This window comes from Streptopelia decaocto (genome assembly GCF_964273445.1).
Source record: "Streptopelia decaocto genome assembly, chromosome: 2".
Taxonomy (NCBI): domain Eukaryota; kingdom Metazoa; phylum Chordata; class Aves; order Columbiformes; family Columbidae; genus Streptopelia; species Streptopelia decaocto.
In genome coordinates this window covers 149,812,375-149,829,227 of record NC_138655.1, presented here as the reverse complement: position 1 = coordinate 149,829,227, position 16,853 = coordinate 149,812,375, and positions in this window count along the sequence as shown.

Here is a 16,853-nt window from a genome sequence, read left to right as displayed (position 1 = left end):
TAACGTGGCTGTTTTTTGTAGGCAGCAGGTAAGATCTGAGTGCTTTCTGAAAATGCAAGAGGGTTTAAAAGGATAAAAGGTCCAGATCTGAAGACATTCTTTTAACTTTATTTTATTTTTGTTCTTTGCATATTCAACAATCTATTCTTTTAGACTGATGCAATCACTTCAGAAAAGGTATCATAGGAGCAAGCTTGAATTGTAGTGTAAAAAAGCAACAAAGAAATCACTCTGTTCACCTTGTCCTGAAGATTTTTGCCAAATGTATATATACACACATACATAAATGCCTTTATTTATATATCTGTTGAAGTATAGAAATGAATAAAGAGAAAAACCTTGAATAATTCATCGAATTTTCTTCCTTTATCACTCAGGTCCAATCTTCCAACATATAAAACCAAACGGAATTCTATCAAATTATTAATATTAAAGATGCAACTGCAGGATTTTATTTTTAAAAAATGTTTTGATAGTCAGCATTGATAGGGTTTATACAACTTCAGCTAGAGACAGACATCTAGATCTGAACCAGCCATCCTCATATCTGTGCATAGTCAATGTAGACGATGGAGTCCAGGGACTAAGACATCTCATCCTAAGCAGAGATCTAAACCATCTGAACACATTACAAAAGTATCTGCTTCTTGCACTGATAATAAGGGGAGCCCAGAATAATGAACACAGGTATAGACATCTACCCCACAGATGTTTAAAGTCACAAGAGATTAAACATTCACTGTGTCCAGTCACCGACAAACCTTAAACAAACCAAACTACAGAAGTCGAATTATGACTACAGGAACTGTCACAGAAATACATATCAATATCCAAAAATAATCCAACTATACTGTTATATTCACATCTCCAGGAACACCCAACCAGATCCACTGCAGAGTTTATACACCAATAAAACACCTTCCTATGGCAGCAGAGCTTTGACTGGACTTTTGTGAAACTGGGTCTTATGCAGCGATTATTCTTTCTACAGTGTTTATTAATTTAGCTTGCAAGGCTGCACTTAGAGGGATGTTAAGCATCAACTAGCATGTTCTCTATTTGCGGATTCTGTAATTGCCCACACTGAAAGATGAGTATATATGTCTAAAAATAAAGCTCCATCCAGTTTCCCAGTAGACAATTGCTTACTCATTTGAAATGTATGTTTACTCAAAAGTTGGCTCTCTGGGATGGCCTTATGAAATATACATTCCATTTTAGCAAGGATTCCCAAAGGAGTCAGCTGCCAGGCAACCTTTTTCTAGCTCCTTCAGTACAAACAATGCAAAGCAGGACACTAAATCTGCAATAGCAGGCAGCACTCAGGAATTAGTTTCAGCTCAGTTTCTGCTGAAAGTGCCTGAGGAGTGCCTGGATCTGAACAATTCTGTTAGCACACTGGATAATTCATTCCCAGCAATTTGTTACCTGACATTAATTTCCTACAAAACCATGATATCTGAACATGTTCCACATAAAATCATGTTAAGGAAGGAAATAAAGGAAATAGGAAATAAATGAATGGGTGAGATTTCCCTAGTTATGAATGTTTTCAGTACTTTTACATCCCAAACTCCTGCTAGAACCTCCCAGAGTAATTTTAGCTGCTTTTGCATTAGGCAATGGCGATATTCATTCTCCCAGCTGGAATTCTACCTTAAATTCTGTCCCACATTTTGAAAACATGAAGAAGGAAGGAAGGAAGGAAGGAAGGAAGGAAGGAAGGAAGGAAGGAAGGAAGGAAGGAAGGAAGGAAGGAAGGAAGGAAGGAAGGAAGGAAGGAAGGAAGGAAGGAAGGAAGGAAGGAAGGAAGGAAGGAAGGAAGGAAGGAAGGAAGGAAGGAAGGAAGGAAGGAAGGAAGGAAGGAAGGAAGGAAGGAAGGAAGGAAGGAAGGAAGGAAGGAAGGAAGGAAGGAAGGAAGGAAGGAAGGAAGGAAAAAAATTTAAAAAAACAGAGTTAAGAAAATTAAAAGTATGGATTCACATTATTGCATAAATTCTCTAACAAACCACCAGTGAATTCAGCCAAAGACTTAATACTGTATATCACATCAAACATGGTCACACAGACATTCCCCATTGCTAGTCAGAAGCAAATAATATCCATAATATCTATATAACAATGAAAGGATATGTTTATAAAGAAACATTTACTGCAGAAGTTTGTCATGTTTTGAATGAGTATGGTGTTTTATTGTATATTGTAAATCCTTTAAAATCAATGTCGCAACCAGTCAAAACAATAAAACTACATTACAAGGTTTTGACTGAAATGAAGGACTTGGAAATAGTAGTATACTGCTTGGCAGGAGTCCTGAAGATGTTTTTATCAGGAGCCATTTAAAACTAAATCAAAAGGGATTCAGGCACCATTGGCTAAAACACAACACACAAAAACTAACCTCTATGAAATGATACTGAAAAAACCTTTTAAAATGTATTGTTTTGCATCAAAGCCTTTCACAGAGTAAATGTGTGGAAAGAGTTTGTCTGAACTGACAGACAGATCTGTGCCTCTCACTCAGCAAATATAAATCAAGATGAAAATATAGATGGTTTTATAGCAGAAAATTGAGGTAAACTCCAGAGACAACTATTTCACTTTGAAGAAAAATAGTTATGAAAACAAAGATGTGGAGAATATAAAGGGTGAGAAATTCTCAGAGCTTTTATCCAGCAACTAATAGCAGAAGTGAGTGGTATTGGCTACAGGGAAAGCGGAAAGTGGGTGGCTCATATATTGTCAAATGTAGAATGAGGTCCTGCCCGTTCTTGCAGCCCTGTCAGGTTTGTCACACAGCCATCTCTATTAAAATGCATTGAAACTGTAGGATAGGAAAACGTAGCTTATTGCTAGACTTTTCTATAATTGGTCAGAGCTCATAATAAGGGAAATATTAAAAATAAAAACAAAAAAATAAAGGGGTTACGTTAGAAATAGGATAGGAAAGTGGGTAAGAAAGAAAATGGCTAAATTTTTTTGCTCAAGTATAAGCAAATTTATTTGAAAAAAATACAAACTCTGGCTCTTTGTAGTCTAAATAAGTTATTTACAGAAACCCTAGAGTTCAGGAAAATTTGACACATAAGGAGGAAACAAGCTGTTAGTTCTGAAAAAGAACATCAAATCCAACAGGCAACATGGTCCACCATGAGAAAGTTACATGAGAATCATTTTACAGATTTGAAATGTTGAACACTGATACACTCAACAGTGCCCTTTCATTTTAAATCATTACAAGAAACTTTCTGGCTGTTTCACAAAACAGCTAGCTGAAGCAATACTAGCCCCCAGCCTCGCCATGTGTGGCATTCCATTTCCTGCAGAGATAAAGAGTAATATTAACTATGCAACTTTGGACTAAGAAAGGAAACAATCCCTCAAGCTTCACCAGTGAGGTGGGTAGATATGGTGCTACCTCCCCCAAGGTGACAGCTATCAGCTGTCTCATCTGTCCCCAGGACGGCACACAGGAACATCCATCTGTCTGACAATCGGAGTACTTAACACCTCAGTAAAAAGATACAGAGATTTTGTTTGCAGAATTGTTACCTCCTGCCTGAAAAATGCTTTACAAGACTGAACTGTAGTTGTTTCATATATATAGACACTTGTTCCCCACAACCATAGTTCGGTTGTCTAGGTTACTTAAATGAAAACATCTATTTCCCCTTAACTGCAACCAGTACATTTCTTTTTCGTTGCCAAGGCCACAGTCTGGCAGTCCTGAGGTGACATGGTCATCAGAAAAATCACACCCTCTCTTCTCTTTCCTGTCCTTGCCCTTATTTCCAGCTCTGCAAGACCTCAGGCTGTGCCAGTGCTAACACCACTTATTTTCCCAAGGGATCAGCTTTTCAATCCAGTTTTCCAAGCAGGCACAGCAGGTCAGAGGGTGCAGAGCAGACAGGACTGGCGGGAGGAAGGGGGGACAGTCAGGGCAGTGTTACCTTCTCCGGACGCCGTGGTGGTTCAAGTGCCCCACAAACTGTTGGCCAGAACACTTCAGTTCGATGGCACTATCCCATAAGGTACCTGAATAATTAGAGACCTGAGATTTACCATTGCATACAGTAATTGCTTTGTGAAAATACAGGTAACAAAAGCTGTCACAACAACCCATTTATAAGTTTATTAGATCTATGACTAAAATTTCATTGGAAGAGCAGACAATGGTAAAAGTGTTAAAATAACTTGCCTATAGCCTTACTAAATAAACATGTACATATCTACTCTAACTATGTACCTAATATTACTGTTTACTAAACCTGCCATGGCACTATTATGTTTTCTCTTATATTTAAAAAAAATAATCTGGACTGCTAGCACTTCCGCTTATCTTAATAGATGTGTAAACACCTAAATTCTATTTGTCCATTAAATCACCGATAAAAAGAAAGAAAGCTTCTGCTATTAAGGTTCACCCCTATTAAGTTTTGCTGGATTGCTGTACTCTTCATTACTGTTGTCTCTCAAAATATCACCTTCACTGCAGCTGTAAATAGCCCAGGAAAATAGTTCAAGCCTTAAAGTGAAACTTCCAAAGGAAAGATTTTTTTATTTTTTTTTTTCTCTCATAGCTGAGACCTTTCCCAAGGGAACAAGCCACTTTTGGAGGTGTTAGTGCTTCATGTTTGTAGCAATGGAAAAAAGTATATAGAAATAATGGGTTGGCTGAGTATATTATGAAAGGATTGCTCCTATTAGGGGATTCAGGGCAAATAAGAGTCAAGATAAAACAAAGTTATGGTGGAAAGCTTGCAGAATTTGTGTTAGTTTCAATATCTTTGCTTCCATCTTCTAAATTGCCAATTGTCAAATGTCATTACTGGTCAGGCTGTTAGCTGCTTATTTGATTACACCCTTTCTGGGTGAGTGTGTCTGTGTCTAAAATCATAAAATGTGCCTGTGCAGGTGCAGAAGCTCACAAAAGCATGAAGATGATAATTAAAGATATTGTTTTGCCTTTTTAATACATAGATACATCTACAACAAAACACAACAGATACTAAGCTGTTTGCTTCTACTCGTCCTTAAAGAATTTGCATCTCTATGTACTTCAGTAGTTGCCAAGAGTTCTTGCACAGTTTTAATACTAATTTATGATGAAGCCTACCAAATGAACCACAAGTTATTTAAGAAAATGAAATAAGAGAACATTTGAGGTTTTAGCAGGAAAACAGACTGGAGTGAGAGCAGTCTGATGTAAATGAATAGATGACTTCAATGAAAAAGAAAGAGAAGAAAACTCCCTCCTGGGGTTCATTATGCCTCTCGAGTTGTTGGTAGTAAAGTTAATTTTTAAATGCTTTGAGGTGATTAAGAACTCAGGCATCACTCTAAATGTAAATAAGTCCTGTTTCATTTCCTTGCAGTTAACTGATTGCAACAGTCACCAGCTACTTAGCTTGCTGATGTATTTGAGATTCGTAGTCTAGTTCATCATTAACCCCCTTCATATGAAGTGAAAATGCTAGCAAGCCTGGGCTTAAATGTATATAACCAGGATCTGACATAGTCACTCAAGAAAATTAATATTTATGTTTGTAAATACTGAGGGTGCCATTTGAAGCAAAAGTATCACAGAATGAAAATCAACATTTAAATTAAAAGTTTGTTCCACCCACACTGAATGCTGCTTTAAAACACAACCAAAATAGATACAGTTTAGAAACTTCAGCTTAAATAGATGAATTATTTATAGGAAAATTTGGAAAACCATTACAGCTGGACCTCTTCTTCCTCACCACGTCTAGTCAACAAAAATTTCAATAAGCTGTATATAAATATCACATACAAGTGAAAAATGTCACATCATAATCCATTTTTGTAATGCTTATATACAAGCAACCAAGATTTAACAGCAATAAACTTGTTCAAGGCAGTGACTGGGTCCTGTGAAATCTATATTCTCATTCCAAATCTATTTCAAGGCTTTTTCATGGCTAGGCAAGTATTTCAGAAGTGACTACTGCTGCACACCAATTTGTAATTAAACAACCCAGGACATGCTAAGCTGTAAACAATCAAAGTATCTCCACTGCATACTGAAATACTGAGGCAGCCAAGTCATCCCTGAAAATACTGGCCTGAAAGTTCCCTACGCTTAAAAGAGGACAACTACATCTCTCTTTCTTAGAAGATGGAGGCTAAATTTGTTCACAATTCTGAAATATTTTAAGTAATCCATTTTTAGTAGAGGTTCTTCACATCTGTCCTACTTAAACCTTGATTGTTCCTGTGATATAAGTTAAAAGAACATGCCAATAAGAGCTGAATTCAGGACATCTATACTCCCAAACTTACAAATGAAATTAAATGACAGCTATTATAATAACGAGCACTTTTATTTCCTCACATATGTCAGTCTGTCAGGGATTCTCCGCATCCCACCAGACAGATGGAGATTGCCGTTTGGTCCAAAGATCAGCTTTTTTTATTTCAGCCCAAGAGTGGTTGGTATCAAAACTAAGAAGCACCCGAGGGTGATATGCTGAAGGGTAACATCCTGCCTCCTCAGCATCCCAAAGGTAGCTGGCTACATTCCCCAGACTTTGCAGTTCTGACATGATCGCAGGAGAAGATGCTGTTTCTCAAGAAATTAGATTTAAACCATTCAGAGATTTGTGAACCTACACCTGTGTTTCCAGCCCCTGTAAGGAAACAATTTACAGCTAATGGCATGAGCAGAATATCTGTGCATCCTGTGCTTCAGTATCTTGTCCTGGCTAATAGGAGCCTCCATGTTCCACATCATTTGTTTCAATCTGATTGAAGGTGACATCCTATATGTATGTATTTCACTGTAATGACAGTATATTCAGATCAGATACTAGACAAAAGTTCTTCATTGGGAGGGTGATCAAGCACTGCAACAAGCTCCCTGGGGAAGTGGTCATGGTTCCAAGCCCAGTGGTGGTCAAGAAGCATTTGGGCAGCACTCTTATGAATATGGTTGAACTTTTAGGTTGCCCTGAGTGGTCAGGAGGTCGTGGGTCCCTTCCAACTTAGGATATTCTATGATTCTGTGATTCTAAAAAGAGCAAAGGTATAGGCTTTATTAACTATACAGGTATCCATGACAAAATATGCAATATCCCTGATGTTAAAATATTAGTCCAAAGGCCATGAACCATGGGTTCAACTCTTAGCCGCAAACGCTCGTGGTGAAACATTTTTGTCACCTGGTGTCAAGTTTCATTATGACCCACAAAGGCACCTGATGTTTGTTAAAAGATACTATAAATACTGCAAATATTTCAAGGCAAGGGACATCCTGCAGAGAAGTCAATTTTCACATCTACATGTGAAGTCATTTCACACGTTTAGTCAAATCAGACTTAAACTTTTTTTTTCTTTTTTCTTTTTTTTTAACTTCATGTCCCTTTATTCACTTGAATACCCGAGGAATTGCAGGAGGAAAACGTACACAAAATGTACACCAAAAAGCCAAAAATATCTCATAGCTGTTGGGTACACCTCTGCCTTGCAGAGAAAGAGAGATTGTGCATCTAGCCACAGCAGATTTAGAAGGAACAAAAAAGCAAAGATGCACCAGCCAGTGAACTAGCAAGAAAATTATAATTTCCAAGTGAATAACAAAATGCTAAAGTCACTGTACATAAACTCTACAAAAATACAGCATTGATATTTAACCCCAAGTGGTTAAAGTGGAAGAAGGATAAATGTCCTAAACTGATCAAGATAAAGACTTCCTAAACCAGCTGGCAGCCTGAGCTTAGCTCAGCACTGCACCAGCTAGAATCCTATTACTGCTCCCAGATCATCACAAATTATTAGTAAATTTACTGAAATAAAATTGACTCCACTCATTTTTCAAACAAGGTCTTTCCAGTGACTTTTGCTTCCAGTTTCCATTCTCACACTGAAAAACATTTTACTCAGTGTTGTTTTCAGATTAAATATTTCATTACAGTTTTATCTAACAAACATCTTGAATACAAATGAACAGCTGGATTGCTAATGCTTTCCTTCCAGAAAACACAGCGCAATATAGTAATATTTGCCTAATGAGTATTTCACTAGATTTTAATTCTTAGCTTTTACACAAATTAACAGAAGAGTTTCTTCTCTTCTCTTCTCTTCTCTTCTCTTCTCTTCTCTTCTCTTCTCTTCTCTTCTCTTCTCTTCTCTTCTCTTCTCTTCTCTTCTCTTCTCTTCTCTTCTCTTTTCTTCTCTTCTCTTCTCTTCTCTTCTCTTCTTCTCTTCTTCTCTTCTTCTCTTCTTCTCTTCTTCTCTTCTTCTCTTCTTCTCCTCTCCTCTCCTCTCCTCTCCTCTCCTCTCCTCTCCTCTCCTCTCCTCTCCTCTTCTTCTCTCTCTTCTCTTCTCCAACTTTTAAATCAAATTACAAGAAGTATTACTCATGTCTCACTTTCTGTACTTCACATTTGCAGCTGGAAAAAGAAAGGGAGGTGAGGGAGGTTGATCTAGTCATTTATTAATGTCAGGGAGCTTCAGGCTAGATCTGTTCAGTGGGGGAGAAACATTGTTATTGCTCTCAGTAAACTGAGGCAGGTCCCCTCAGTCTTGCAAACAAAAATTCTTCAGTTGTTCACATTTGCTAAATAAAGGTCCTGTGGTCAGCTGCCTGCTGGCAGCCACTGAAAGACAGCAGCAAGAAACATTGTACATCTCTCGGGCACCCGCAGGGGAAGCAATGTTGCCCCATAAGAAGGTTCACAGAATTTCCAAGTAGCAAATAAAAGCCACAGACAAATCACTAAAAAGCACATATTGAAACAGGGGTCTGATTGTACAGTTATAAACATAGATTATTTATAAGGAGGAGCTGGCTGCAGCATCTCCAGCAGGCAAGGTTTTCCTTTCCTTTTCTTTTTTCTACATATAGTTGACTTCAGAATTTATTTTTAAAAATATATCAAGCTTTGGACATTAGGATTGAATATTCCTGTACATGGATATGTGTATTCAATTATTGTGAAGATGCAAATTAATCTATGATTATAACTAGAAATTAGTCTTTGAAAATAATTCTCAAAGCAAGTTAATACCTCCCGGACAGCACATCTCAATATTTATTCTTGTAAGCACAGCAGCTACTTACTTCTATGTTTAAAACTCAGGCCCTGTGCACAGTACTTTAACTACAACTTAAGAATTCTACATCAATGACTTTATTTGAATCACAGCTACATTATTAGCAAGTGGAAGTTCTCTCAAAGGCCACAGCTATAACAAGCCTGTAACATTACCAATTAATAAGTGTGGATTTAGAAAGGTAAGTTCTGTTATATCCTTATCACCAGGGACCTGATAAAAACCTCACACCTTCACAAGAAGGTGTGCAGGCAAAAAGCAGGATATTTTGTTCCTTTTGCTGTTAAACTTTCATTGTGCTTCGCTTTTGTGTGCTAAATGAGGAGGGATTCTTTGAATGGAAGTTCTTCACTGCTCACCTCTCCTCCACCCACCAGGACACGCATCCCCACAGAGAACAGGTCACCCCCACCGTTCTCCTTCCCTCTGGGACCGCTCACTCACAGTCAAAAGGGAAGGTAAAAGTCTTCTCACCTTTCTGACTGGCCACAGCAAAAGTATCAGACATCCTGGCAGGTCTTTCTACCCATCCTGACAGTCAGCCAAAGCAGAAGCAGCACACGGCAGGTGGATGGACACCAGAAGCGCAGGGTCCTCTCCATGCAGTGGAGCAAGTGACTGCAGTCCTGCAGTAGGAGTATTGCCTGGCCCTTCCAGCTGAACATCCAGCAGGACAAAGCCGCCTACCAACTAGGAGTAGGGGACTTTCCCCTCACTACTCGCTAAAAGAACATGGTCATCCCAAAAGCAATACGTTTATTTTAAGCCTTTACATTTTTAAATAATCTCATTGTCTTTCATATCAGTGAAAAGAGGACAAATCCATTTTGAACATTTACAAATGGCAACCAGTATGAAGCATATAAAACCACAGCAAGTGTTGGCACCTTGTTACAGTTGCATGAGAGAATCTTTCACAATATTTAGGCATGTATTATAGTTTTCTTTGTTGTACTACTTAATTAGTTCAACCTCTCCCATGCCTTACCTAGCTGGGATAATAACAAGTACTTCTTCAGAGGACTACTGCAGAAATCAATATTGAAATCTGCAGAAATCAATATTGAAATGTACACAGCATCACAAACACTAATGTCCCATTAGCAGGACAGAAGCCCAAGTCTGGCTTCCCCAAGCCAAACTCTGGAGGAGGCTCAACCTCAGCAACCCTCAAGTGCAGAGCATTAGGGGGTGCTCAGCATCTCAGAGTATGAGCAAGACTGAGCAGTGCCAGCCCACCCTGGCAGTCTGAGAGAAGATTTTCACATCTTATTCTCAAAGCTTTTCAAACTCTGATCCTAACAGTGGTCCTAGTAGACTTTTTAATTTTCCTGTTTCTTAAATTCAATTTAATTCAGTTGCCCCTGTCCCTCAAATCAAGGCAGAGAGTTAAAGGGATTTGAGAAGAAACACAATCTTCTTTCATTAAAAGCAGGGTCTTATCAGAGATCTTTGTGATTTGTATTGTCCTGGCAATAGGGAAGATCACATAACTGGGAGTGTTTATTTTCTATGAGGCAATTAAGGTTGGGAGATATGATTGTAATTCTATGTGCTTACTTGCAAAACTTGTACTCACTCACACCTGGGCTGGGCCTGGTCACTCTGGCACCAATTGCCAAAGTTATTTGTGTGTGCACATATCAAGGGCTTTATGAGGTCAAAGAGAGACCATTCAACTGAGACTTGAAAAACCTTGTCAGTGTAAACAAAATCCTTATCAATTTGAGAGCAATATTGATTTTTATATCACGTTTCTCTTTTCCCAGCAAATCTACAAAGATGTAACAGAAAACTCATTATTACATTTGAGCTGTTCTCTGCAATTTAGAAAGATGCCGTCTTTTAAGGTTTTTTTTTTTTCTCGTGTTAAATAGTTATTCACTTGAATTCACATCCCATTTTATCCTTGATCATGCTGGTCCCCCAGTTCTGAACACACAAACAATTCCAGATTGGGTTGGGATCAATTCTCACTGCTCAAGCCTACCAAGCATACTTTTTTCTGCAGGTTAAGGAAATACACCATTTCTAGCCACTGACAAAATACTGCTGCCTGCTTTAATAGCTCCTGAATTAAAAAAAAAAAAAAATAAAATAAAATAAAATAAAATAAAAACACAGGACAGAGAGAAGATTGCCCGGAGAAGGCTATGATTTGCCAAGTAAGGGCAGCCACAACTGCTGTTTACAAAAACACAGTTTTCTGTTGTGACTGGCGACAAGACTTTTCAGTAAAATACAATGCCAATTATTATTTAGCACAGACCAAAAAGACTGGTTCTTAACCTTCTCTGACTCTGGAGAGAGTAGAAGATGCCCAAGTTAGTAATCTCATACACGGGTTCTCAGTTAATCACCTGTTACAACCAGCTTCATTCTCAGATAATCATCCAAGAACTGCTAATTATGAAAAGAATAGATTATACTGAAATAAAACTCCATATTTTCAAATCTCTCTCCTGGGCAAGGTGATTTCTTCTCCTTTCTTACCCCTCAAGCAAAGACTGAACATAATAAACATCAATATTTTCTTCCACCAGCTTTCTATTCTCAGCTACAGCTAATCTCTCCTGTTCAGACTCAACAACCCTTAAAGTTAAAAAATCCTGCAGAATGATAGACCTCTTAATTAACTCCACTGCTTGTAACTGAAATCATAAAACTCGGAAGAATTTGGTTTGACAGTTGGCTCTTAATCATTTTCATTTATCGTCCCTAAAATCTGATATAGGTTGACCCATTTCTTTCCCAGTCAGTGATTAGTTCCTGCTTAGCTGAGGTCTCTTGCTCTCAATAACTTCTATTTAAAGACCAGCTGGATGAAGATGATCCCAATGAAGACTCTGGTGACAAGAAGAATCAAAGCATCTTAAAGTCTTTTTAGCCCTGGGGTATCCTGCTTAGGACAGAGGACCTATATTACTGCTGGATGAGTTTGTCCTGAGTTCATCAGTGTCATTAAGCTCCCATTTAACATCAGCTTGAAGGTAAGAAGAGTAATGAACCCTGACCAGTTGCAAGTTTTCCTCAAGCTCATGTGCCACTATTGTCCTGCAGCATCAGAAATGTCCACAAAATCTAAAAACCTTGCACGACATCTTGCACTGTATAACAAGAAATGCTATGCATATATGAGGTTTGTTTCCCAGATTCAACAATAGCATTGCAGGGAATACTAAATACAGACAAAAATATTAAACATCATATTCAAGGTAACAGGGCTGATATCTGGAAGACTGATTAAAACTTCTGGACAAAGATTATGGTCAAAAATATCACACACCTGGCACATTGGGACTTCCACCATGAGGGTGAATTTTGAGGGCTAACACAAAACTGCAAGATAAAACTCCCACAAGCCTGACTACCACCTGCTACCTTGTCTTTTCACAAGTTTAGTTAGCAATGTATGCATGTATGTGCAGGGATGCTCATATACTCAAAAAAAAAAAAAAAAAAAAAAAAGAATTTCCAAACTCTTTATTGCACATGCTTACCCCACTTTTTGTTAAAAATTAATCTAGATGCAGCAGGTGTTAGTTCTGTCAGTTAACATGGCTCTGGAAGGCAGGATGCTGTGCAGTATAAGAATCCATAGAATGCAAAGACTAAATGGAAATGAGATTAGCAGGGTCTGTCTCCAGAGACAAAGTGATTATTCAGTCAAAATGATTATTCAAAAAGAGCAGTGTCTGACAAGGGAAAAAAAAAAGATGGAATGAGGGTCATAGGGAGACAGTGTGCATTGTTCAAATATTGATAAACAAGCAGCACAGAAGGGGGTAGAGCCTAAGGTACCCGTCACAGCAACTGGAATTACTTACTGACTGGATGCTGAGAATTATTGAGACGACAACCTACTGGGAATGGATAGGGAATAAGAAGGCAGAAAGACAAACAGACCTATGTGGAAAACTCAGGAACCTCCTGACAGGGATGGATCAATACCTGCCGTTTGCAGACTTACAGACAGTAGGAATGAAGCAGTATTGATTAGTCAGAATGCCTTTTTAATGATTAAATTAAGATTTAACAGACTCAGGGGTGGCCGTTAAAATGAAAGGGTATTACATAAGAAATGCTGTTCATTTCTTAAAATTACAAAGTTGGGGGGTCCATTTCTACTACAATGTCCTAAGCTTTCCAGCACACTGTTATCTACAATTCCTGGTGTGTAATTAAGTGTTTCACAAAGTGGCCCAGTTACAGGAAGCCATGACTTAATGTTCCTAGTAAATTAGCTTCTTATGTATTAGTCATTCTGTTCATACAGGAAAAGTGGCGCTTGACTCTTCTGTCATGTTTACAACCATTCCGAATTGATGTAAGTCTGGCATCTCACTGCATCTACATGGGATCTACCTTTGCAAGTTGGAGAAGACTCCAATCTGCTGTTTTAAGTTTTCAAGAGACATATTTTACTCTACATATTAATGATATGTAGAACCAAAAAAAATACTAAGCAATGTTTATAATAGCATTTTTCAAAAAGAATAAAATATTTAACGAGTGTAAGCATAAGAATAAACTTTGCCTGTTTACCATTATGCAGTAAAGGAATGCAGGAATATGAGGGAACTTTCATGTATATTTTTATGTACATAGCATTAGAGATGTGCATTGACCTTGACATTTCTTTAAATAACAAAACTTTTTTTATGACCACAGAGAAGAAAGAAAAAAAAAAAGTCAATAAAATATTTTTCCTCCTTCTCCACCCAAATCCCAATCACAATAAAAGGTGAGGGGTAGATAACCTTATTCAAATAGATCAAGATACATACTTCTTTTAAATATAGCTGAATCTTACCATAAAATGGCCATAAAACTTGTCAGCTCCATATATACTAGCTACACAAAGATCCCTTTTATAGTGACATCATGAATTTTATTTGGAGGAATTTTGCTGACCTCGCCTTTGTAAGAAAATTTTCCTCCTTGCATAGGAGTAGAGAGAAATGAACAGTTCATGTAGAAGTCAGACAGTTGCTATTTTGTGTCTGCACATCACAGTGGAGTCATTACCACTTTGCAAAATGTCAGCAACCTGCAAGAGATTTCTTCTTCCCCTCACAGTAAAATTATAGCAGAATTGCACATGACCAGATTACATCTTTTCATTGGAGTAGACATTGAAAGTTTTACTCAGCTATTATCTTTCACATATTTATGATATTAAACAGTAAGGCTGACTGGAAAAGAATAATGCTATAGTTCTTTTTTTGATGACACCAACACAGACTGAACTGTCGCTCTGACGCAGTATTAGAATATTTTTAAAACTGTTTATGTTAATCAGTTGTATCAGTGAAGAAGTAAAAATAGGCAAAGGATTATTAACTACAATCACCTGAAAAGGGTTTATACTCACAGCTGATACAGTTCCCAAATGAAGCTGTGAGCTGCACATCTCCTTTTACTGATATTCACAACATAACTTTGGGCTCCCTCTGTTTTCATAGAGAGACAATAATTTTCAGTGCTCCTCCTCTTCTAGCATCACCAGGATTTCATTTTATCCATTTCAGGAAAAAACTGAGTTCATTAATGTAATATCTTGTGCTGTGACTTCAGATTAAAGAAAGACCCAGAAAAACACTATAGCTTCAACAGAAAGATAAGTAGGACTAGAAAATAATACTTCCCCCTGATTGCTCTCTCTTCCTTTCTGAGATAGTGATTCTGTCTGAGAAAAAAGAATTACCTGTTTGAATGAATGAAAAAAGGAGAGGGACAGTTAGCCTTCTGTGCTTATAAGTGGACTAGTTGAGCAAGAAATGTTTCAAAGACCTTGAGTGCAAGTCTTTGTTTATCAAGAATAAGCAATCAATCAGTCAGAGCACACAACAAGACCTTGTTCAAACAATGGATAATGATGAGGGCCTCAGTCACACAGCTGAGATTGAACAAGTAAGCTTGACATTACCAGCAAAAAAGGCAAAGTCAACAGTGTAAAAGTCACAGAATAAGAGAGTTCAGGGAGGTCTCAAGCACAGGAATGTTAACATACATTCAAATGGACAGAGGGCTTTCCCTTAAACAAAATGTTTATTATTTAAAGCTATCAAAAGTCACCTCAGAAACTAGTTTAAATAAATCCTCCACATTTGAAATCCCTATGACTTAAGGCTCACTTCTGTTAAATTAATTTTCATGAGATTAGTAGTGGTAGATTTTCTTCCTGTATGTATTTGTATATGTTTTCCAGATTTCATTTACAGCAATCACCCCTGTTTATAAGCTTCACTGAAAGCAGGCCAAATGTGAACAACAGCACAGAAAAGAAACAGTCCACATCATTAACAAAAAACTAGTGGAAAACCTAGCACAAAAGAAGAACTAATTATTCTGTAAAATACCTCACTTTCTATTTCTCTTTCCAGCAGTTTCTCAAGTATGTCTTCCATATTTCAAATTAAATTATAAGAACTCTCAAATTTTGCAGCCAGTAGACCCTGACAGTCTTCTGATTACCTGATGATGGATGAACTTGCACTATTTATACAGGAATGGGGGGGAATGTCTGGTGAGAGAAGAAAGACCAGATATGGAGAATGATTTCACATCCTTTGGCTAATGAACAATAACAAGATGAGAATGTCATTTGCTTCATCAGTCTGCAAAGTGTATTTGAAAACAGAACTTGGTTCAACATAAAATTTATGGATCTGCTTTATTCACTGATAACTGCAAATTGTATCACATGTAGTCTTTGTTATCCCCCAGTTTCCCAGAAGGTAGTGCAAATCTTCAGATTAGCAAAGCTATTTGTGTGAGAGTTTACAAGACCATAAGACCATGTCAGCTGTGTGTAAAACATCGATTGATAACCCAGGCTGTTACTGCAAACCACTTCTGCTCTGCATTCCAACAGCCCATTTCACAAAACATAAGCTGGTCGAGTAAGTTGATTTTCCTTAAGCCCTTGCAGAACTTTTCTGTTCAAAATTTGTCTGTCATGTGGCTGCTGAAATTCATGCATCTATCATATTTCTATTTAAAAAAGAGTCAGCCAAGAACTAAATTGTTGCCAAAAGAAAAAATTTTATCAGAATCTGGTTTTTGATAAACTGAGCATTCCTGCAGCTACACAAACAGAGGGCATTATATCTCCATAAATAAGTATCAGTGCTGTCTCATTTATTTCCACATGCACAGGAGGGACAAATGCTGGAAATGGTTAAGTCTGAGGTATATTTCACAGTGAACAGAACCAGGATGCATTTCCCTCTCCTGTGCTGCACTTGGACAAGGGCCCTCCAAGGCCTCAGCCTCTATGGTGGCTATGAAACATTCATTTTCCACAGATAGAAAGGAAGAAAATTACACATTGACTACTGTACTCAACTGCTCCTTTTGCCCAATGGGGAAAACACTGTGCTGAATTTTAAATGAAGTGAATTTGGCAGACTTTCGGAGTATGGACTGTGTGATGCCCTCTGCACCCCGGGGACTGCAGAAAGGAAAAAGATTTTTGGTTCTTCGAGATTTCAGGGCGTGAAGGACAAAAGTAATGAAATCTGACTTTGTGCTTCGCTTATTTTCCTCCATTTAGGAAAAAATATGTACACATAAGGAAATTACTAATTATAATAAAGTCTAGGAAATTTCTTCTTAAATGTATACTGACTTTGTTATTTTAAAGCATTCTGTAGATCTAAAACCAGAAATATACACATGTAAAAGGTTCCTATTCACTCAAGCACTAAGGATACACACTTTTTTCCAGTAAACTTATTTCTAAGGAGACTTTTTCTATCCTAAGCTTTTTA